Here is a 23039-nt window from a genome sequence, read left to right on the forward strand (position 1 = left end):
CAGCTGACCCAGGCATGCCCAACCTAAAACCCATAATAGCTATAAATGCTAAATGCAACCCAACACATTTATAAATTCTTCTCTTGGATTTGATCCAGGCATTCCCCCAGAGACACCAAACAAGAATGGTGTCCCACTGTAACAAAAAATTTCCCTTCCCTCCCTGATCCTGGTCCTCTCTGCCTCCTCCTCACCACCGGCCTTAGAACACCGAGGGAGCGTGGAACAGTGAGTGCTACGTGGAAATGACGGATGCCTCTGCCCGACTGAACTTCCACTAGAGATTACTGGACCATCCCGGTTCTAGCCCAGAGTATCAAAATTCACCAGCTCCGTATCGGAGCTGGAGTTGTAACTGTGCTTGCCTTTCCTTTCTCAAGTTCCCCCTCCCTGAACCAAGCTCACCAGAAAGAAGAGCAAACAAACCCAATGTCTCGGCCTCTGATCCAGGGTTGGAAGAGACTCCCGAGCCCTGTTGCTGCACTGTCTGTGAGAAGCACAAGCCATGGAGCAATCTGCAGACTCAAACAGGCTAACAAAGTCACTGTGGTTACGGGATCCACAAATGGGTGAGAGCAAAGCCTTTGGGAACTCGGAAACTGTGGGTATCTCTGGATTTTGCTCATCTCTGTCTTAAGCTCAGCTTCACAAAGCAAAACCTAAGAGGCCTAAAAGTCTGGAGAGCATGATTCTACTTAGAAACCTCAAGGGACAGAAGACAAAGCCAGTGTCAGATGTGTTACCAACATGGCCCAGTACAGGCTGTTGGGTCATGGGCCCAAAATTCAGTAGGAAACATGAATGTATCACAGAGCAACCCATCAGAGGAAGACAGAGGGAACTCAACCAATGCTACAAACGGCTGGTACTCAAGAGTGGTAGTGCCACATGGGTTGATAACTCTATCCTTCCAGGATGCACACCTCTGGGCACTCAGTAATACTCAGGTCCCCAAGTCAAGGAGCTCTACAGCAGCACCTGCCCTTGAGAGACTGGATGTGGACAGTCAGTTATATAGAAGATGAGACCGAGATCTGAAGAGGGACACAAGAGGACCTGTGCATCCTCTCTTTCCCACTCTGGCCTTCTTAACCATCCAGAAGTAGGGCATGAAACTAGCTGTTCTGAATTAGTAGAGAGAATTAATTTGATACCTCAGGGCAAAAACTATAGCAAGGAAGAAAGAGGTCAATCCAAGCCTGAGTTGTCACACCCTCTTCATCCTTACCCGTAGGACTGGCTTTGCTGTCGCCCCAAGTCTGGCTGAGGATGGGACCCACATGGTCATCAGCAGCTGGAAGCAGCAGAATGTGGACAGTGCAGTGGTTGTGCTGAAGGAGAAAGGACTCTGTGTGTCAGGCACTGTGTGTCCTGTAGGGAAAACAGAAGATTGGGAGGAGCTGGTGGCCACAGTGAAGGGCATAGGAGGTAAAACACAGGGATTCTGCTTTGGTGATCCACACCAGAGTAACCAGTTATAGGCTCTGCTGATGACCTGGCCACTTGTGTCACTTGGTGATTACCCCTGAGCAGAACTGGGCAGAAATTAGACACATTCCGGGTATGAGGGAGATGGGGAACACTTTGGAAGCATAGAAAGGTACTTCCAGCCATTTGTAGAATATCCACCAGACCCTCCTGGAAGACTCTGGGGCAAGATCTGTTCAGAGACAGAGATGTTGTAGAGGAAGAAGTTCTGGTCCTCAGCCAGAGATAGAGTGTTCAGGAAAAAATGGAGAGGTGACCAGTATATTTCAGGAAAGGTTTAGATGAGAGGTGGGTTGGGAAAATGGCAGCCCAGGGTGCCTGGAGTCAGAGGACATAAAAGGCAAGTAGAGCTGAAACCCCAGCTTTGTCAGCCGTGTGTGTGTGTGTGTGTGTGTGTGTGTGTGTGTGTGTGTGTGTGTGTGTGTGTTTGCTGGAACCCATTGTCCTCCAACCTTGCTTAGCATTGTTCTTCTCTAGAACTGGGCCCAGGTATAATCCCAGACCAATAAGCTTGCTGTGCCACTACAACAAAAACTTCCCTTCCTTCCACGTCTCCTCCTCACCCACAGGCCCTGGGACATTGTGTGGGTGTGGATTTCCTGGTGTGTATTGCAGGAGTTAATCCCTTGGTAGGAAGCACTTAGGGAGCAGTGAACAGATCTGGGGTGAGGTGAGATCTGAGGAACCAACAAGAGGCTGGTAGAATTTCATCCTCAATGTTTGGATAACCCTCTCCCCACCTAAGCTTGAGCCCCCCTGTACTCCTCAGCTCCACACATCCACTTCCTGTCATAAGCTCAGCTCCACACATCCACTTCCTGTCATAAGCTCATTGACATGGGGCAAGGCCAGACGTTCAGACTCCCCGATGTCACCTAAAGAAGTGAAGGTCCTAACTTGCTCAAGGATGCCTATTCCACGTCACTGGCACCTGTGGGCTATCATCCTGAAACCCAGCCCTCCTGGATCCCCTGATAGATTCTGCTTTGGTCCAGATGGAGTTAGAACCTTTAGAGACAAGGAAAGGTATCCCAGTCTCAGACCTTCAATCCCAGAGTCACCAGCTGATCCCTTTTGTACGGAACCTTCAAGATGTCCCCCTTACCCCACAAATGCCTCAATAAACTTCCCTTGGCAGAAGTATCATGTACCCATTCCAACTTGCTTGTTTCCTGATGTGAGAGAGCACTACATGATCACATCTCTTCTCCCCTGGCCCTTTTTTGCTCTGATTTCAGATGCTGAGTGTGAATGTGAAGGCTCCAGCCCTGTTACTGAGTCAGCTTCGGCCCCATATGGAAAATAGGGGTTGAGGGTGGGGAAGGGCACAAGGGAGGAGCTACTTGGTATCAAACAGGGAGCAAGGAAGTAGGAGTGTCAATAACACAAGGACAGTAAGAGTTTGTCTTTCACACTTCGGGGTCACTTAAAGAAATCAAAGAGCCTGACCCATTATTGTGCCCAGAGAATGCAATGGCCAGGGAATTTGTCAGAGAATCTTCTGGAAGAATGGGGCTGGGGGAGAATCTTGAGAAAGAAAGGCAGGAGTTATCACAGTTGACCTGGAATTAAGAAATGAAAGTGATTTCTTTTAGTGTGCAGTGACTTGGGTCATGAGGAATGATGAACCTGTGGTACCCAGTGGCATTTCTGTCATCCGCCTCTCCGCCTCTCCACACAGGCTGGAGCAGAGGCCAGCCTGACCTGCCCCACCTCACCTATGAGGGAGCCCTACACCGACTTTCTCTGAGTTGACGTCCCACTGATTTCAGTGACCTGAGATGCTTCCAGAACTGTATTCTCCAGGAGTTCAGTGTTTGTTTTGGGCAGGAACCCTGTGGTTGTAATCCTAAGAGCTCTTTCTTACTGCATTGCAGACGGACCCCATCAATCGATGTTTCCTGTTGTCTGCTGAGTGTGGTGGTAGACGGGAGTTCAAGGTCAACCTCAGCTACATAGTGAGTTCTGCTTTAGATCCTATCTCAACTCCTTCCTCCCAAATACACACATTCCCTCTCCTTCTCTCTCCCCCATCTACCCTCCCATAATTATTTATATTTCAGATTAATTACATAATATACATTTTCTTTCTCCCCATGATACACACACACACACACACACACACACACACATCAGCTTTCCTATGTCAGCTAGTCTAGAATCTCAGGCTCCCTTCTCCTAACGCTGTTTTAGCCTTCTAATCTGCCAACCTGATCCAGTCTCATTCTCCTTTACAAATCTACCGGGTCTCTTCCCTTGCATAACAGTTCCTCCTCTGAAGGCCAGCATCAGCAGTCTCCCTCCCAGTCAGCACAATCTCTAGAGCCAGCTTCCCTCTATAACTCAGAGTGGCCAGCAGAGGTTGTTTCTGGGCCAAGCGCTTTGCAGACATTGCTTTAAGATGCTTGTTCCAGGGCTGGTCATGTAACTTGGTGGCAGAGTGCATTCTCAGCTTACAGAAAATCTCCAGGGAGAACAGAAATCCTCTAACTGCACTACTTTCCCCGCTCCTCCCACACCGGTGTGAGTCTCACGAGCGTGGGCTGGGCGCCTGGTGCAGGAGGGTGAGCACCCGGGCCGGGGCTGTGTTTCTTCTCTAGACTAAAGTGGTCACCTGTGAAATACGACCAGCGCTTGTGACTAATTATGACTGTGAAGTTCCCTTCCAGTTCCAACACAGGCAAGGTGTGGGATTAGATTAAACCATGTTTTCAGAAATGCCACTTTTGTAGGTTAAAAATGGCCAGATAGTAATTCATAGGGCACAAGTCAATGGCATGATGCTTTTAGGGTTTTGGGGGTTTTTAGCAGCATGATCCTTTCCATCAGAGGTGCTCATTGTATGAGTCCAAAACAAACAGACAAAAGCAGACGATGCCCAGGCTGAAATGTGGGTTTTTTCTGTTTCCTGGTACCTGACCTGGGCACCTCTGCAGAACCTAGCTTCGTGGAACCGGCAGTAAAGGGCTAATAAGAGGAGAGCACGGCCTCTGAGTCAGAGGCCTGCCTTTAGATCCAAGCTCAGCACTGCTGGGCCTCTGCCACTTACATTCCTCAGCTCGCCCTTTTCTTGTCTAGCAAGAGCTCAGCTGGTTAGCAGCCTTGTGACATGTGATGAAACATGTCAGCTACCAGAAGTTAAAAAAAAAATCGATATATATTTAGTATAATAAATAATAAATATCGTTTGAAAATAAAGTAACCTGCAATCTAGTTTATCACATAGGTAGTACAAATATAACTTAATAACCAAACTCAGTTTATCATTTATAAAAATATTAATTTTATTACTATTATTCTGGGATCTAAGCAAGCAAAATTGCCTCAATCTTTTAAAGAAGGCAGGTTTTTATGAAATCCATTTAAATTGTTTCCATTCATTCTTATCTACTTGCTAAAATCCTAATTATCCTTCTTCATGACCCGATTTAAATGGAGCTTCCTATATGCTGGAGAAAAGGTCCTCGTAGCCTGAAATTCTATACTTGACAAACACATCTTCCGAAAACTAGGGTAGAGTTCCAGCACTCTGGGGCTGAGCAGGAGTCAGCCACTAACGGGCATTCTAAAGCATATGTCTCACAGTGCCGAGGAACAGGCAGCCAGTCGGTGAAACATGAGGCCAAAAAGGATGGAAAGGTAAGGAAATTGTAACATGAATGAAGCAAACCGTCTATTACCCAAAACAAAGATGTTTTGGAAGTTTCAAAGAAATAAAAACGTACCACAATAATTTTCACATCAGAAAGATAGAAATGGCGTTATGCTGTTAAGAGATTCTTAGGCTCTTTAGACAGGGCAAGAATATTAGATCTCAATTAAACAGTTCCATTTTACTTTCTGGGCTATCAGCTCCAAAAGTGTTCAGAGAGGACAAAATAAGTTTTTAAACTAATAGACAGAGAGGTAGAAACAAACAAACCAATCCAAAACGCAATAATAATGAGCAGGCAAAAAGTAACTTGGGGTGGTGTCTTAGGGTTTTACTGCTGTGAACAGACACCATGACCAAGGCAAGTCTTATAAAAACAACATTTAATTGGAGCTGGCTTACAGGTTCAGAGGTTCAGTCCATTATCATCAAGGTGGGAGCATGGCAGTACCAAGGCAGGCATGGCACAGGAGGAGCTGAGAGTTCTATGTCTTCATCCAAAGGCTGCTAGTGGAAGACTGACTTCCAGGCAACTAGGNTGANGATCTTATACCCACNCCCACAGTGACACACCCATTCCAACCAGGTCACACCTATTCCAACAAGGCCACACCTTCAGATGGTGCCACTCCCTGGTCCAAGGATCTACAAACCATTACAGGTGGGATGAATTTTATGTAGTCTAACTCTTACTGCATCAGTAGACACCATGAAGGTATAAAGCCGCCAAGCCAGGACTAGGAAGATAAAGAGCTCAGGGTTAACGCATTTCCCTCACACGGCTTGAGGACCTGAGCTTGTTCCACAGAACCCAAACCAGAGAGCCAGACATGTCACCACTGAAGGCCCTGGATGCCCAGCCTGACCTGGGAGAAAGAACCCAGACCAGTGAGAGATCCCTTCTCAAAGACAGTGCACAACACCTGAGGGACGATACCCAAGCTTGTCCCCTGATCTATACACATCGCATGAACACCTGAACACACACATTCAAGTGCACATGCACATATGCACACAAATACACACACACACACACACACACATAAAAGGGAGAAAGAAAAACCACTGGTCTAGAACCTTTAGTCAAATTGGGGTTTTAGTACATTGTAGTTAAAGAGAATTACATCTCTATCCCTCTTCCCTTTCGTCCGTCCAGCCTCTTCCAGACACCCTCCCTCAACCCTTTCCATGGCCCCCACTTTCAAATTGATAGTCTTTTTTCTTTTATTATTATTATTGTTAAATACAAATATACTTAAATAATTATTTAATATATATATTTTAAACATACATAGTGTGTATAATTTTAGGTAAATATAAAATAATATGACTCCTTTAGGCTTTATGGCAGATCTATGTGTCCATCCTTCTTTCTCCTTCTGTATTGACCTCCCTCCCTCCAAGTCCCCCACCCCCCCCACCCCCGTTGGAGCTCCCTTTCCATTCATTTCCCTCTCCTCTCACTTATATCCTTCTCAAGCCCCCCACCCCCACGTTTGGTTTCTTTACACTTTGATGGCTTCTGTGTTTACGTCACAGCGTATCTAAGGATTTGAAGCTAGTAATACCTCAAGAGCATTCATCATCCTTAACAACTACAGAAATGTAAACTAGAACAACTTCAAGATTTTATTTCATCCCAGCCAGAGTGGCTGAGACCAAGAAAACAACTAACAGCAAATGCTGGTGAGGTTGTGAGAAAGACAGAACCTCCATCAGCCATTGGTGGGAATGCAAACTCGAGAATCCTCAAAGAGCTAAAACTAAATCTACCATCTGACCTCGCTGTGCCACTCCTTGGCACCTCCCCATACTTGCCATCCTATTCCACAGATTGGGTCATTGCCCCTATTCACAATAGCCAGGAGACAGAAACAACCTGAATGTCCTTCAACAGATGAATGGATAATAGTGGGTTCATACCCACAACAAAACACTACTCAGCTACAAAGAAAACCGAAATTATGAGATCTACAGGTAAATGGATGGAACTGGGAAAGACTAAATTGAATGAAGTAACCCAGAAAGACAAAGACCACCTGTTGTTTCTCATCCCCTGTCCCTACCTCCTAATTACTTTTTTTGGGGTGGGGAGTTTGAGACAGGGTTTCTCTGAATAGCCCTGGCTGTCCTGGAACTCACTCTGTAGACCAGGCTGACCTTGAACTCAGAAATCTACCTGCCTCTGCCTCCTGAGTGCTGGGATTAAAGGCATGTGCCACCACGCCTGACCCTATTTACCTTTTAATCTGATGTGATAACAAAAGTGTAGCTGCTTGTTTTATGAATGCTGTGTTCCCCACCCCAACCCCCCCCCCTCAAAAAAAAAACTGCTTACATGAGCTCATCTTCAAGTCTCTTCTGGGAACCTGCCTCCAATTGGTTTTGATTGGTAAATAAAGATGCCAACAGCCAATAGCTGGGGAAGGACAGACAGAGGTGGGATTTTAGGATTCCTGGCCTTGGGACCAGAAGGAGGGAAAGAAGGAATGGAAGAAGGAGGGGAAGGAGGAGGAGATCCACCATGCTGGGATAGTGTGGAGAAGAGGAGAGACACCATGCCTAAGAAAAGTGGAGGACAGAAAGACATAGCCACCATGTGACAGAACAGGGAGAGCATGGCCCAGGGGGCTGCCCAACTGGGTCCAGAACGGCCAAAGTAGGACACAGAATTTAGTAAATAGTAACTTGGGATTATCGGCGGGAGGTAGTGGAGGTTAGGCAGTGGCCCAGCTATTGTGCTGCTTAAAACATATTCAAATATAAAGGTTGTGTGCGTGTCTTTCATTCGGGAACACTGGGGCAGGTAGCAAACCCGGCAACAGGACTTATGAATTAATTATTAATTCAGCACAAGAACATGCTTTGCAAGGGTTTTATTGCTGTGAACTGTCCTTTAGGCTAAGAAGGAACCATTCCAGGGTAGTCAGAGCCCTAGGCATAGCTAGGGATAGAATTATCTGAAGTAGGACAAGCAAAGTATAACACAGAACAAAGGACAGACAGCTCAGCCATTGAACTTAAAGTTCCCATTTTAAAATCTCTTTTCTCAGACTCAAGCATCATCTTTCCTTGTCTGACAGCAGTGCTAACGTAGTACTGTGTCATTTACGTTAAATAAAGCCGGAATGTGCAGGGAGGAGAAAAATCACAGAAGCAGAAGGAAATAGTAAAGTGGGCGTCACTGGAGCAGAGGCCAGGACATGACCCAGAGGAACAATGCTTGCTTAGCCCGAGTAAGGCCCTGTGTTTGATCCCTAGCACTCTGAAGGAAGCAAGAAAGGGAAGAAAAGAGGGGAGGAGGTTAGAAAGAAAAAAGAGAGGCTGGGAATAATACAATATGTAAATAAATAAGGCCAAGAATTTATTAAAAAAAAAAAAACTAGTGCTTTCGATAAATTTCTAGTAAAAATCAATGTAAAACACCAAATAATATCAGGAATAAAGACAAGAGCAGCGCCAGAGATGCTGAAGGCAATAAAACAGCACTAAGCAAGTGATGGAGCCAACCACACATGCTGAAATTGTATTGAAACACAGCTTTTAAAATCATATTCCCTAGCAAAATCAATGCAAGAGCACATAGGAAGTGTTTCTAGTCTTTTATTAGATTTTGAGAATTTCATTTAATGCTTTTTGATCACAGTTACCCTTTCCCCACCCCCTGCCCACTCCTCCCAGATCCTCCCTCCCAGACCACCAACTTCCCCTCCTCTGTTTTTTTAATTTGTCATGTCCAACTGCTGCTCTCCTGCACTCTTGGAGGTATGGCCTTCCACGGAGCATGGCTGACCTCCCAAAGGCTAGAAAACTGACTCTTCCTCTCCCGGCAGCCATCAACTGCCAATGGCCCCTCAACTCGGGTGGATCTTCATGGCCACCTCCCCTCTGGGTGCTGGGATTTGGTCTGACTTGAACTTATATAGATCATGTGCGTGCTATCACAACAACCATCTGTTCCTATGTGCAACTCCCCTGCCATGTCTGGAAAGCACGCCTTCATTGTGCCCATCTGAAACTCTGGTTCTTAGACACTTTCAGCATCCTCTTCTGGTGTGATTGCTGGGCCTTGGGAGGAAGAGGTATACAATAGATGTCCACGTTAGGATAAGCATTCTGAAATCTCTTATTCTCTTCACCTTAACCAGTGTGGGTCCCTGGGTCAAGCCTCATCTACTACAAAAAGAAACTTGTCTGATGAAGGTTGATAGAGCTACGGGGATAAAGGTAAATTACTGAGAGTCAGTTTGCTTGGCATGGTGCAAGTCTTTAATCTCAACACTCAGAAGGAAGAGATAGGCAGATATCGGAGAGTTTAAGGCCCGCTTGGTCTATAAAGCAAGTTCCAGGACAGTCGGGGCTACATAATAGGAAGACCCTGTCTCAAAAATAAAATAAAAGAGTTGTTTTAGTGCCATGTCCATTTAGCATAACAATATTAATCTACTCTCGGGGTTTTGTTTTGTTTTCAAAAACAAAATCCAAACACAGAAGGCCTCTCTGTTAATATAACCTGATAAACATGATTGAGGACCTAAGGAAAATGAAGATAAATCCTCCTACCAGACCTAAGCTGTTCTTCCTCACCCCATGCCTCCTAAACCCCCACGCCACCTCTGTTCTCAGCCACACACAGGACTGCTGTGCTCAGCTCACATCCTGTCCCTCTTAATCTTGCCAGACAAGGTTCTGTGGTCTTGGTGTCCTCAGCGGCAGCCTATGCACCACTTCCTGTAAGTACGGCTGTCTGGGGCTCCAGTCAGGAGAGAGGGAATTCCCCCTTTCCACTCTAGAAAATGACCAACATTTAACAATGGCTTCCTCAGAACTACTCCCATGCAAAAGAGATATTTCATCTTATGTACAGGCACTGAGCACAGTGTCGTGTCTTCTTGGCATCGTCTTCCAAACCTGATGATCAGGAGCTGTTACTCCGCTCAGTTCCCTGAGCAGAATGCAGGAGACCCAAGTATCCCATCCCCAAACCCCATCTCTCCCTCTACTCCTTCTGTCCTCAGAGGCTGGCGGGTCCACAGAGTCAGTGAAACAGCCCTGCTGGAATGAACAAAGACTCTGACAGTATGTGAACAGCCTAGCACCCGGTGTCATCAACACAGACTTTGGGCAAGTGGTAAGGACCAAGGGCCAGAAGCCCTTCTACCCACTAAGTATAGGGTGCCTGCCACTTCCCAGCTAAGCCCCACAGGAACTCTCATACAATACATCCTTCCCACGGTTTACCCTCCCTCCACTCCTTCAAGTTCCCCTACACCTCCCCTCTCTCCAAACCCACTCCTCCTTCATTTCCCTTAAGAAAAGGACAGGCCTCCCAGGGATAACAACTGAACATGGCATAACAAGATGCAATAAGACAAGGTGCATCCCCTAATATTAAGGCTGGAAGAGACTACCCAATAGAAGGAAAAGAGTCTCAGGGGCAGTCGAAAAAGTCAGAGACAGCCCCAATCCCATTGTTAGGAGTCCCATGAAAACACCAAGCTAACAACCATAACATATATACAGAGGACGTGGCACAGACCCCTGCAGGCTCCCTGACTGCTGCTTCAGTCTCTGTGAGCCCCTGTGAACCCTGCTTAGCTGACTCTGTGGGCCGTGTTCTCTTGGTGGGATCTGCACTCTTAGCTGCTTCTCTGTGAGCCCCTATGAGCCCTCTTAGCTGACTCTGTGGGCCATGTTCTCCTGGTGGGATCTGCACTCCTAAGCTTAAACCTTCAGGCTCCTTTCTGCTCAGATGCTCTGGTCCACAGCTTTTGGGGTTCACATTAGAATCAAAATCAGGGTCATCCCAGAGTGTCCCTCTGAAGCCCTTTCATGAACACACAGCACACATCATGTAGAGCCTGTGTGACTGCATCTGGCACGAACAGTTCTCTAACTTTTGACCTTGCCTTTATTTCTGAAGACTAGGCCCTCGAGGAACATTTGAAGTCTTTCTGTGGAATGCAGAGGTAGGTTAGAGTGACACAGATTCCCTTATAGATCTGAATTAAAGAGACCTCAGAACCTACATGAAAGAGGAAACATCATAGCCTAGTGGCCGGCAGGTCACTGGCCAGCCCCCTTTCTAGGATCTGAAGACCCCCCAAAGGCCTCCGTAGTTCCTTGCAGAGCCCACAAGTCTTCAGTCACAGGACTTTATTCATCTTCACAGGTCTTGATTCTGCAGTCTTACACAAGAGCTTGGGGCAAGTATGGAAGGTATCCCTGTCTTGGCCTCGTCTCCTCTCTCCATGCAGAGTGGGCCAGCCTGAGGACAGTACAAGACGCATGTACTCCCCAAGGTCCAGCTATACCAATTGTGCGAACATCACTGTAGCTGACTGGTCCCCCATGTCTAAGGCCAGGGCTTAGGCTCACCTCTGCACAGGGTGTGTGACCCTGGGGCCATGTGCTGCAGTATTTTTAAAAATAAGCCTGTGCTCTAAATGTGTGTACTTTGGAACACATTTAGACGAAGAAAACCTCATCAGGAAATAGTAATGCAAAACTACCATTAAAAGGAGCAGAACCATGTTAGTTGCCAGGAAACAAACCATGGTGGCTTGAGTATCTCAGATAAAGGGTCAGAGATGAGCAGGGAAAGTTCTGGAAGCAAGGAGATGCAAATTGGCTTTCTGAGCATGTGGAATAGTCCCTAAACATTTCTGTGAACAGGTCTCTTACTATCTAATTCTGCATCTAAGGAAACTGAGACTTAAAGTCAATGCTCCGAGAAGACCTGAGTGGTCCTGAGTGGGAGCTGAACCTGACTTTGTTTCTACGACGGGGAGGGAGCAGCATGGAGCTCGTGCCTGAGGGAAGAGCATCCCCCAGGGTTCTTATTCTCCCATTAGATTCCTATCCATCCTATAAGACCTGAGCTGTTCTGCTGCATCCCCACATATGGCCACCATGGGGTGTTAGTGGAATAAATCTTTTCTCTTTAAATGCTTATTACCTCAGTAGTTTCTTACAATTGTGGAAAGCTAGCTAACCCACACAGAATGACAGTCGATGCTTTCTTTCTGAAAACTCAAATCCGGGGTCCTCCAGAGTCCGAATGCTCTCTGATAGTGGGCATGAACCATCACTGCCCCCTACCTCGGCTGGGTCAGATCATCATTGCATGGAAGGAACAGAAAATATATCTCAGTGCCCTTCTACTGACCCTCAGAGGAAAATGTAAGCAAAAACACGATATGGGATGGAGTGAGTCAAAGAGAAGTCTGAAGAAAAGAGAGATAGATCTTAAGCAGGAGTGTGTGAAGACCACACCAAATTACATAGCCAGATCCACTCAGAGAGCTCCTATCCCGAATGCTAACCCAGTGAGTGTGCATGGTAGATGAATTCCTCACCAGCATGCATCGTTTGCACATCATATGCCCCAGACATAGACTGTGTTCCCTGCGAGACCTCAAGAATGAATCCTCTCTTGGCTGAAAGAAAGAGAAAGACTCTGGCAAAGGGGAACTAGCATTGTTGAGAAGCTTAAGGGTCTTTGTGAGCAAACAATGACTACTGGGAAAGCATTTCCAGGACCAGTGTCCCCTATTATCAATAGGAATCCAAAATGGCAAAGGGACTGGTAGGATGGCTCAGTGAGTAAAGCACTTTCCACACAGGCACGAGGATCTGAGACCAAATCTCCAGAACCCACCTAAAGCCAGAGGCAGAAAGAAGCACTGTGTCTGCACTTCCAGCTCCTGAGGAGAGATGGGAGGCAGAGACGAGAGACTCTCCAGAATGACAAGAGCCAGATTGGCTGGCATACACAGCATCTCACAACGAAGGCAGAGACTTGCTCCCTGGTCTCTACGCACTCAGCCACTGGCACACACAGACATGCACACATAGCATGCACACACATTATACACACATATAAAGATAAAAATATTTTAAATATGGGCTGGAGAGATGACTCAGGTGGCTGAGGGCACTGGCTGCTCTTCCATAGGACCATGGCTTGGCTCCCAAAACTCACAACCACCTGTAACTCCAGTTCCAAGGGATGTGTTTCCTCTTCTGGCCTCCACAGGTACACAAGTAGTGCTCAGATGTATATGCAAGTGAAACACTCACCTGTGTGGAAAAAATATATATTTTTAAATAAAAATGAAATAACAAAAGCCATTCCATCCTAATTGCTCTTCAAGGAGTGAAGCTTTAATCATTGTGAGGGATTCCTGAGCCACAGAGATATTAGCAAGGGTGAATATGCAGTGACACTGAGGCTGATAGAGCAGGGGGGCAGATGGTTCAGTGGTTAGAGAGGCCTCACCTGGCACTCCGGCTGCAGTGCACCCAGTGCCTGTTTCTGCCCCTCACAGGCACTTGCAGCCATGTACAGAGGCACGTGATAATTAAAAATACACTTAATTAAAGTTTATCTTTGAAAACTAATAGAACCACTGAGTAGTAGGGGCTGGACAATTCTGAACAAGACCCTTTGCAGCCACGCCACATTAAAGCAGACAAACCTTCCAAGTGCAGCTGCCTTTCCCAATATGGCCCAGTGTGCTTGAGAGGTGATTTCCCTTGGATGGCTCCTCTCTCCTCGCATCCTTGTTCTGTTGCCTCTGTCTTCTTTACACACAGAGGTTGACACGGGTCTTGTAACTACTGGAAAGTTTTTGCAACTTATATTTTGGGGTTTTGGGAGCTTTGTAAATGTTTTCCAAGGGCTTAGTGCTTTAAAACTTGGACATGAGGAGTTTGGGGCACTCACTACACTATCTCCCAGGCCCTGGGGATTGAGGGGAGAGCATCCCAGCAAAAGGAGATGCCCTGGATAGATGAATTCGCCCTATTCTGGGGATGCTGGGGTGCATTTGTGTAGGTCACATTGCTTAGAACAAGAAGTCAAGAAACTAGACAAAAATTTACAGAAATGTCTAAGTGATTATTATTATTAACTAAAAAACAACCAGCTGGGTACACCTGTGAGGGATTTTTCTTTAATTAAATCATTTGAAGTGGGAAGATCCACTTTTAATCTGGGCCACGCCTCCTGGTGGAAGCCTATATGGCAGACATGAAAGAAAGAAGTTCTCCCTCCTTGCCTGCTTGTCCTAACTTTGCCTGGCAAGTCCATTCCTTCACTGTCTTTAAGAGCCTGCTTCTTCAGGATTCCAGTATACAGGATTTGGTACCAGAAGTGATTCTAGAGCAGCAGAAGTATAAGGAAGAATTTTTTTAAGTATCTGGAATAGACTTTCCAATTCGCTGACACCTGCAGTTACTGAAACCTTCCCTAGAAGCCCAGAGAGTGCTAAAAGCCCAAAGTGTTATCCGTTTTACAAACTTAAGGAGACAAATGCATTTGATTTTCCTGATTCATCAATTGTGAGAGGCAACAGATTTTGGTGATTTTTGTATAGAAAACTTTTAACAACTTGTGGGAAAAATAAGGAAACTGATGATGCTAGTTGGTTGCTCCTAACACCTCTGGATACATTGACAAAGGAAAAGAAGGAGCTCTGTGATAAAGTTAACAACTCTAGCATCTCAGAATAAGGCAAGGACAGCACTGAACTCTGGATTAAACGGACTGGTACCAGATGCACATAAACAGCCTAGAGGTTTCTAAGCATATGCTGGAAGAAAATCCTCTCTCCAGCAGCCACAGAGCTCAAGATGCAGGAACTCAAACAGAAGCCTTCATTTTAAGGTTGACTGAATTAGAAAGAAAATTCAAGTCCAAGCTCTGGAGGGTGTCGGCGGTTGAGGTAAGGGCATTAATTGGCAAGGAGTAGGATCTGGTAGCTTGAGACAGAGATGTAAGGGAGGCCCCTATTAAGGCTGAGAACTTGGAGCTTCAGATTCCCAAGGGTTTCTCTCACCTCAGGAAGTGGTCTCCCCACTCTCAGTGGAAGATGCACTCCCACTCTGCCTGCCACCAGAAATACTGCGTTTTCTGCCTTTGACCTAGGAAACTAATCCTTCATCGTCTGATAACCTATCAGCGATTTTTCCTGAAGAAAATGTTAAGCAAGACCATACTGATGTCTTTCAGGTCCTACCAATAGTTGCCTCTGGCCCTCTAACTACACTGTAAGCCAAGCAGACTCCTGAACAGGAGGTAGAAAATGCTGTCTATGAGATGTGCTACACGACTAAAGAGCTTAATGAGTGTGCTAATTCATTCAAGCAGAAGTCTGAAAAATATGTATAAGGATAGATTTTAAGGGTATGGGATAATTGTGAAAGAAATGTAATACTGGATCAGGCTGAGTTTATTAATATGAGGCCACTGAGTGGAAATTCTAGGTTTAATATGAAAGCTCACACATTTTTTAAAAAAGGGGCATCAAAAATTTGTCTGAATGGTTGGCTGAAGCATTTGTCAAAAGATGACCTGCTGAAAAGGAGCTGGAGATGCCTGATATGCCTTGGCCTATTGTCGATGAAGGGATTTTAAGGCTCAGGGATGTTGCTGTGATAGAGTGGATACATTGTATAAAACCTAATCCTCCACAATGGGAAGGCAGGAAGACAAGCCCTTCACTAATCCTACAAAATGCAAACTGGTGAGAGGGGCACCAGCACGTGTGAAGAGCTTTGTTGTTGTCCTTTTCCTTCTGCCAGACCTTAGGGCTGGAGATGCTGCTGCTCAGTTGGATGAATTAAATTCAGTGGGTTTAGTTTGGCCCTGAAGTAGCAGGAGCCATGTGGCAGCACTGAATCAAAAGAGGCAAGGTGATCATAGTTATCCTAAGTGGGCATCGTAGACAAAGCCATGTCCATAATGGCCTGACCCGCAATGGTCAACACAAGCAAAATAGATTTGATGGTGGTGTGCCTCATGTGGACCTTTGGTACTGGCTGATCAACCATGATGTTTCCAGGCAGTAAGGAGATAATAAGCCGACTGAATTTTTGTTTGCTCTGTATAAGAAAAAAAAATTCAAACAAATGAAAGAAGGGCTAGGTTGGATAGCGGCAAAAGGGAATTTTGAATTTTGGCCCATGAATGGATTTCCAGACTTGAGACAGTTTGGAGACCCAGATCCCCTTGAATTAAGGGACAACCAGATTCCATTGAGGAAAGACCTTCATAAAAATACCTAAAAGTTTTACTGTTAGCCTTTCTCCAGTCCTTCCCCAGAGGGACCTTCGGCCTTTTACAGGGTTACTGTATACTGAGGAAAAGGAAACAAACCATCAAACTTCCCAGGGTCTATTGCATGCTGGTTCTGAATAGACCCTGATTCCAGGAGCCCTCAAAGAATATCCTGGCCCTCCAATTAAAATAGGGGCTTATAGAGGTCAGGTGATTAATGGCTTTTGGCTAAAGTCCAACTCACAGTATGTTCATTGGGTCCTCAAATTTATTCTGTGATTGTATCCCCAGTCTCAAAATGTATAATTGGGGTAGATATACCTAGAAATTGGCAAAATTCTCACCTGTAGAATTTCCTGACCTGTAGAATGAGGGTTATTATGTTTGGAAAGACCAAATGGAAGTGTAGAGTTACCTCTTCAAGGGAAAATAGTGAATCAAAAACAGTGTTTACTGCTCTAGAGACAGTGGAACCTGGGAAAATGGAGCTGATAAATTCTAAATTCTCATGCAATAGCCAACTTTATTTGGAGCATCAGACAATTTATACTCTGAGTGTTAAGAGGAATGACATGAGGGAAGTGTATAATCACAAGGGTAAGCTGAATGTGGTAGACAAGCCCCATGCTGCACAAACATGTTTTTCCTTAGAGGGATATAAACAAATAAGAATACCCAGTTGTCGTGAATAATCTGAAGTAAACTCACTCCTATCTGCTGCACCTGGAAGGGGAATGAAAGCACAATCCAAGAACAAATCCATGTTGTTGGTTTTTGTTTGTTTGTTTGTTTGTTTGTTTGTTTGTTTGTTTTTTAAGAAACGAATGTGAAGTCACAAGACTCTTGTCTTGTTTTCTTGGAATTTTCTCACAAGCACTCAGAATTCTCCTCACATGACTCCATTCTTGGACTGTGTTTCAACAAACAGTCCTGGAGGAATCACAGAAATTAGTGTAACCACCAAGGACTTTAAAGATGCAGAAATGGTGGTTACCACCACATCTCCTTTTAACTCTCCTATTTGACCAGAGTAGAAGACGGATGGATCATGGAGAATGAAAACTCAATCAATTGATGACTCCACTTGCAGCTGTTGTACCAGATATGGTGTCCTTACTTGAGCAGATTACCATGCCTCCTGGTACATGGTATGCAGCTATTGATCTAGCAAATGCCTTTTTCTTGGCTTCTGTCCATAAGGACCACCAAAAGTAATTTCAGTTGGCAAGGCCAGCAATTTTAACCTTTAAAATTTTATCTCAAGGATTTATTAAATCTCTGGTCCTGTGTCACAACTTAATTTAAAGGGCTTTTTATCATCTGTCTCTTCCACAAAATATTACTTGAGTCAACTATATTGATGACATTATGCTGATTTGACCAAGTGAGCAGGAGGTAACTCCAGTGGTGTAGAGCATGCAGAGATGTCCCTTCTAAGATGAAGGATAAGTCCTTGTACCTGGCCCCTCCCACCACCAAGAAAGCACAATGTTTGGTGGGTCTACTTAGATTCTAGAGACAGCACATTCCTCACTTGGATGTGCTACTCAAGCCCATTTACCAAGTGACTTGAAAAGCTGCTAGCTTTGTGTGGGACCAGGAACAGGAGAAGGCTCTTCAACAGGTCCAGTCTGCTGTACAAGCTGATCTTCCACTTGGACTATATGATCCAACAGACCCGATGGTACTTGAGGTATCAGTGGTAGATAGGGATGCTATTTGGAGCCTTTGGCAGGCCATTATAGATGAATCACATAGAAGACCTTTGGGATTTTGGAGCAAGACTCTAACATCATCTGCAGACAACTATTCTCCCTTTAAAAGTCAGCTCTTGGCCTCCTCTTGAGCATTAGTGGAAACTGAACATTTGGCATTGAGCCACCAAGTTACCGTGCAACTGAGCTGCATGAAACTCATGAACTGAGTGTTATCTGGCCCAGCAAGCCATAAAGTACAACATGCACAGCAGCAACCTATTGTCAAATAGGAGTGATATATGCATGATCAGGCCCAAGCAGGTCCTGAAGACACAAGCAAGTTACATGAAGAAGTTGACCATATGCCTATGGTTTCTACAATATCATCTGCTCCAATCATGCACCTCACAGGCTGTGCCCTATAATCAGTTAACTGAGTAAAAGAAGACTAGGGAATGGTTTACTGATGGTTCTGCAATTGTGCAGGCACCACCAAGAAGTAGACTGCTGCAGCATCACAACCCCTTTCTAGGACAACCCTGAAAGACACTGGCAAATCTGCTCACTGCTCACTATTCCAGATCATGGAATCCTCAGAGGACAGAACCTTGAGCAGTAGACATGGTCATACACTTTGTTTAGAAAGAGAAATGGCCAGGTATCTGATTGTTGACTGACTTGTGGGATGTAGCCAATGAATTGGCTGGATGATCAGGGAGTAAGAAAGAAGGCTATGCGAGTGCCTGGCAAACACAGAAGTGAGTGCTCACAGTCAGCTATTGGATGGAACACAGAGCCCCCAATGGAGGAGCTAGAGAAAGTACCCAAGGAGCTAAAGGGGTCTGCAACCCTATAGGTGTAACAACAATACGAACTAACCAGTACCCCCAGAGCTCATGTCTCTAGCTGCATATGTAGCAGAAGATGGCCTAGTCGGCCATCATTGGGAAGAGAGGCCCCTTGGTCCCAGTACAGGGGGATGCCAGGGCCAAGAAGTGGGAGTAGGTGGGTAGGGAGCAAGGTGGGGGGGAGGGTATAGGGGACCTTCAGGATAGCATTTGAAATGTAAATGAAGAAAATACCTAATGAAAAATTGGAAAAAGTTTTTTAAAAAAGAAAGAAAGAAAATTAGTGAGAAAGACATCTGGGGAAGTGTGTGGGTAGATCTCTCCAAATGGGTAAACGACATGAAGACACTTGTGTCTCACATAAATGCTCATCAAAAGGTGACTTCAGCAGAAACAAAGTTTAGTAATCAAGTAGACTGGATGACCCATTTCATGGACAGGCAGCCTCTTTCAAGCCCAGCCATCCCTGTCATTGCCCAGTGGGACCATGAACAAAGTGGCCATGGTGGCAGAGATGGAGGTAATGCATGGCCTTCACAATACAGACTTCTACTCTCCAATGATAATTTTTGCTGAGTGCCACATCTGCCAATAGCACAGACCAACACTGAGCCCCAGATATGGTACCATTTCCCAGGGTGACCATCCAGTGACCTGGTGACATGTTGACTACATTGAACAACTTGCTCTGTAGAAAGGGCAATGCTTTGTTCTGGTTATATATTTGCCTTTCCTACACATAATGCTTCTACCAGAACCACCGTACGTGAAGTTACAGAATACCTTATTATCCATCATTGTATTCTAGACAGTATTGCTTCTGACCAAAGAACTTACTTCACAGTCAGATAAGTTCAACAGTCAACCCACAATCATGGAATCCACTGGTCTAATCATGTTCCCCACCACCCTGAAGCAGCTGACCTGATAGAAAGATAGAATGTCCTTTTGAAGAAACAGTTACAGCACCAATTAGGTGGCAGCAACATGGAGGGCTGGGACAGAGTTCTTCATAAGGCAGAAAGAATATGCTTTGAATCAGTGTCCAATATAATGTACAGTTTCACCCATAGCCAGGATCCATGGGTCCAGGAATCAAGGGATGGAAAAGGGAATTGTTCCACTCGCTGTCTTCCCTTGTGACCCACTGATTCTGCCACCTTAAGTTCTGCTGGCCTAGAAGTTTTGGTTCCAGGAGGAGGAGCACTCCTGCCAGGAGCCACAGGAAACATTCCATTGATCCAGAAATGTAGACGTCCCCCTGGACACTTTAGACTTCTGATGCCCTTAAATCAACAGGTTAAGAAAAGATTAACAGTGTTAGGAGAGGTGATTAATCCAGTCTATGAATGAAAAGTTGGATTGTTTCTCCACAATGAAGGTAATAAATATTATGTCTTGGAATGCAGGAGATCTTTTAGGACATCTCTTGATGCTACCATGTCCTGTGGTTAAAGTCAATGCAAAAGTACAGCAACCTAATCCAGGCAGGATGACAAGGCACACCAAACCTTGAGGAATGAAGGTATGGGCCACTCCTCCAGGAAAAGAGCCAAGGCTACTCAGGTGCCTTCTGAGAGAGGAGGAAATACAGGATGGGTAGTAGAAGACAGTAGTTATAAATACCAGCTAAGACCACATAACCAGTTGCAGAAATGAGGATTATAATTGACATGAGTGTTTCTGTCATATTTTAAGAATGTGTTTGTACAAATATTTGTGTTTTCTTTCCTTGATTTCTTTATCATGTAATGTAACATCAATTAAGAATATATCAGTGGCTGTTATATTTAAGTTTTGGGATACTAAAATAATGTTCCTCAAGGGACATTGACACCTATTCTAATTTATAATTGACACATATTCTAAATTTGATAATGTGTTTGTGGTTTAAAGGGGATAATTTATATCACATTAAACATAATTTTATGACCTTGTTAAATAGATAGTGTTTGTATGTGGAATAGTTATATCATTTTAGGTGTAATTATGACCTGGTTATTGTTTTCACTTGGAAATCAAGCATAACATAAGGAGATATGATTATGTGTCAGGTTGACAAGGGATGGACTTGTGATGGCTATTCTTCATTGTCAACTTGACTACATCTGGGATTACTAAAACTAAGAGGCTGGGTACACCTATGAGGGATTTTTTTTCATAATTAAATCATTTAAAGTGGGAAGATCCTCCTTTAATCTGGGCCACACCTTCTGGTGGCCTTCTGGTGAAAAGAGCCTATACAAAGGACACCAGTTATTAAGAAGGAAGCGCTCTCTATTTGCCTGCTTACCCTCACTCTGGGCTGGCAAGTCTCTGTTCCTTCACTGGCATTACAACCTACTTCTTCAGGATTCTGGCAAATACTGAGGACAAACTGAGACATCCAGTCTGTTGGACTGAATAGCTACTGGATTCTTGAACTTTCCATTTTCACTGGCAGACAGCCACTGTTGGACTGGCAAGGCTGTAGCCTGTAAGACACTCTAATAAGTCCCCTTTGTATATGGTCATTCTATCAGTTCTGTTAGCCTAGAGAACCCTGACTAATCCTGACTAACATCAGGTTCAATAAATTAATTAATTAATTAATTAAGGAGGAGGAAGGCACAAAGTGAGTTCTACGACAGCCAGGCCTGCTACACAGAGAAGCCCTGTCTCAAAAAAACAAACAAACATAGAAGCACAATATATAATGGAGGATAATGAGCCCTGGGAACTAGACACACATCTTAAAATGCTATAATAAAACCTACCATCTTGTACAAGAATATAAGATAATAAAAATTATTTTGAGAAGAATAACATAAAAGGTTAGACCCTACACAGTATCAAGTATACGTGCATATTCATTAATGCACATAGGAGTACACAAATGTTAATACATAAGTGGTGGTTTGAATGAGAATGGTCCCCATAGGCTTACATGTTTGAATATTTGGTCCCCAGTCGGGAATGTTTGGGAAGAATTAGGAGGTGTGGCTTTATTGGAAGAAGTGTGACTTTGTGGGAGGAGGTGTGGCTTTGTTGGGGGAGGTGTGGCTTTGTTGGAGGAGGTGTGGCTTTGTTAGGAGAGGTGTGGCTTTGTTGGAGGAGGTGTGGCTTTGTTGGAGGAGATGTGTCACTGGAGGTGGGCTTTGACGTGTCAAAAGCTCACACCAGGCTCAATCTCATGCTTTCTTTCTTCCTTGTCCATAAGGTGTAGGCTCCCAGTTGCTACTCCAGTGCCACACCAGCCTGCCTACTGCCATGCCTCCCATCATGATGGGACCAACCCTGTGAAACTGTAAGCAAGCCCCCAGTGAAATGCTTTCTTTTATAACTTGCCCTGGTCATGATGTCTCTTCACTGCAATAGTAACAGTAACCAAGACAACATATAAAGATATAGAAAATCCCTCCAGGACCGAAGAGTGAATATTCAGATGAGAAGACCAATATTAATTGTGGGAAAGATGAGGACAAAGGGAGATCTGAGGCTTCTGACAGTTCAGACAGTTTTCATACTAAAATTGTATTTTTACATTATAGATAATATTTTTAAACGATACTGAAAATGTAGCCCTTGGTGAGACTGCATGAGAAAAGCCAGAGTTTGTTTGAAGTGATTTCTTAGGGATACCAGCCAGTCCTCTTGTCCTCTAGCCCCTCGTTTCTCTGGTGTATCCTCAATTTACTAACAATGCCAACTGGCCATTGTTATTTGTTTTCTAGATAAGAAATTGTCTCCCTGGAGTGTGAACAATCAAGTGATGGCATCTACCAACAGATGAAGGGAGAGGAAGGAATTATTAGCATTATTAACATGTCAGACATGTGTTCCTTCTTCATCTTACCATGCCTCTACTATACTTGTGCCTTAAAATGAGCCTATAATGAAGACTATCTCACAGACCCAATTCCCCCTTCCAGTATCATCTGACATTACTCCCTCTCCATACATGACCTTTTGACCCTTGATGCTGCTTACCTGTGAACACCTACCTCCCTCTACACCACAGCCCCGCATGTCTGTGCCCATAGCTCCTTCTGCTTCATCTTCATCTCATCAGCTCGCTGCCAGCTCTGCACTTCTCTATAATTTTGTAAGGTAGAGCTGGAAATCCAGCTCTGGATATTTCCAAATCCCCTAGAGAAATTCTAGAACCACTCCTGGAACTACAATCTATACTAGCCAGGGTTTTCTGAAGGACAGAACTGAGTGTGTGTGTGTGTGTGTGTGTGTGTGTGTGTGTGTGTGTGTGTGTGTGTGTGTGTGTGATTTATCAATTGGTTTGTTTTTATATTATTATC

General features: G+C 44.7%; 1 pseudogene; it reads left to right on the forward strand.

Moving 5' to 3' along the window:
* The first annotated feature begins 429 nt into the window (after positions 1 to 429).
* LOC110308954 lies at positions 430 to 10976 on the forward strand (annotated as a pseudogene).
* The last annotated feature ends 12063 nt before the right edge of the window (positions 10977 to 23039 follow it).

This window comes from Mus caroli, chromosome 14 (assembly GCF_900094665.2).
Source record: "Mus caroli chromosome 14, CAROLI_EIJ_v1.1, whole genome shotgun sequence".
NCBI lineage: Eukaryota > Metazoa > Chordata > Mammalia > Rodentia > Muridae > Mus > Mus caroli.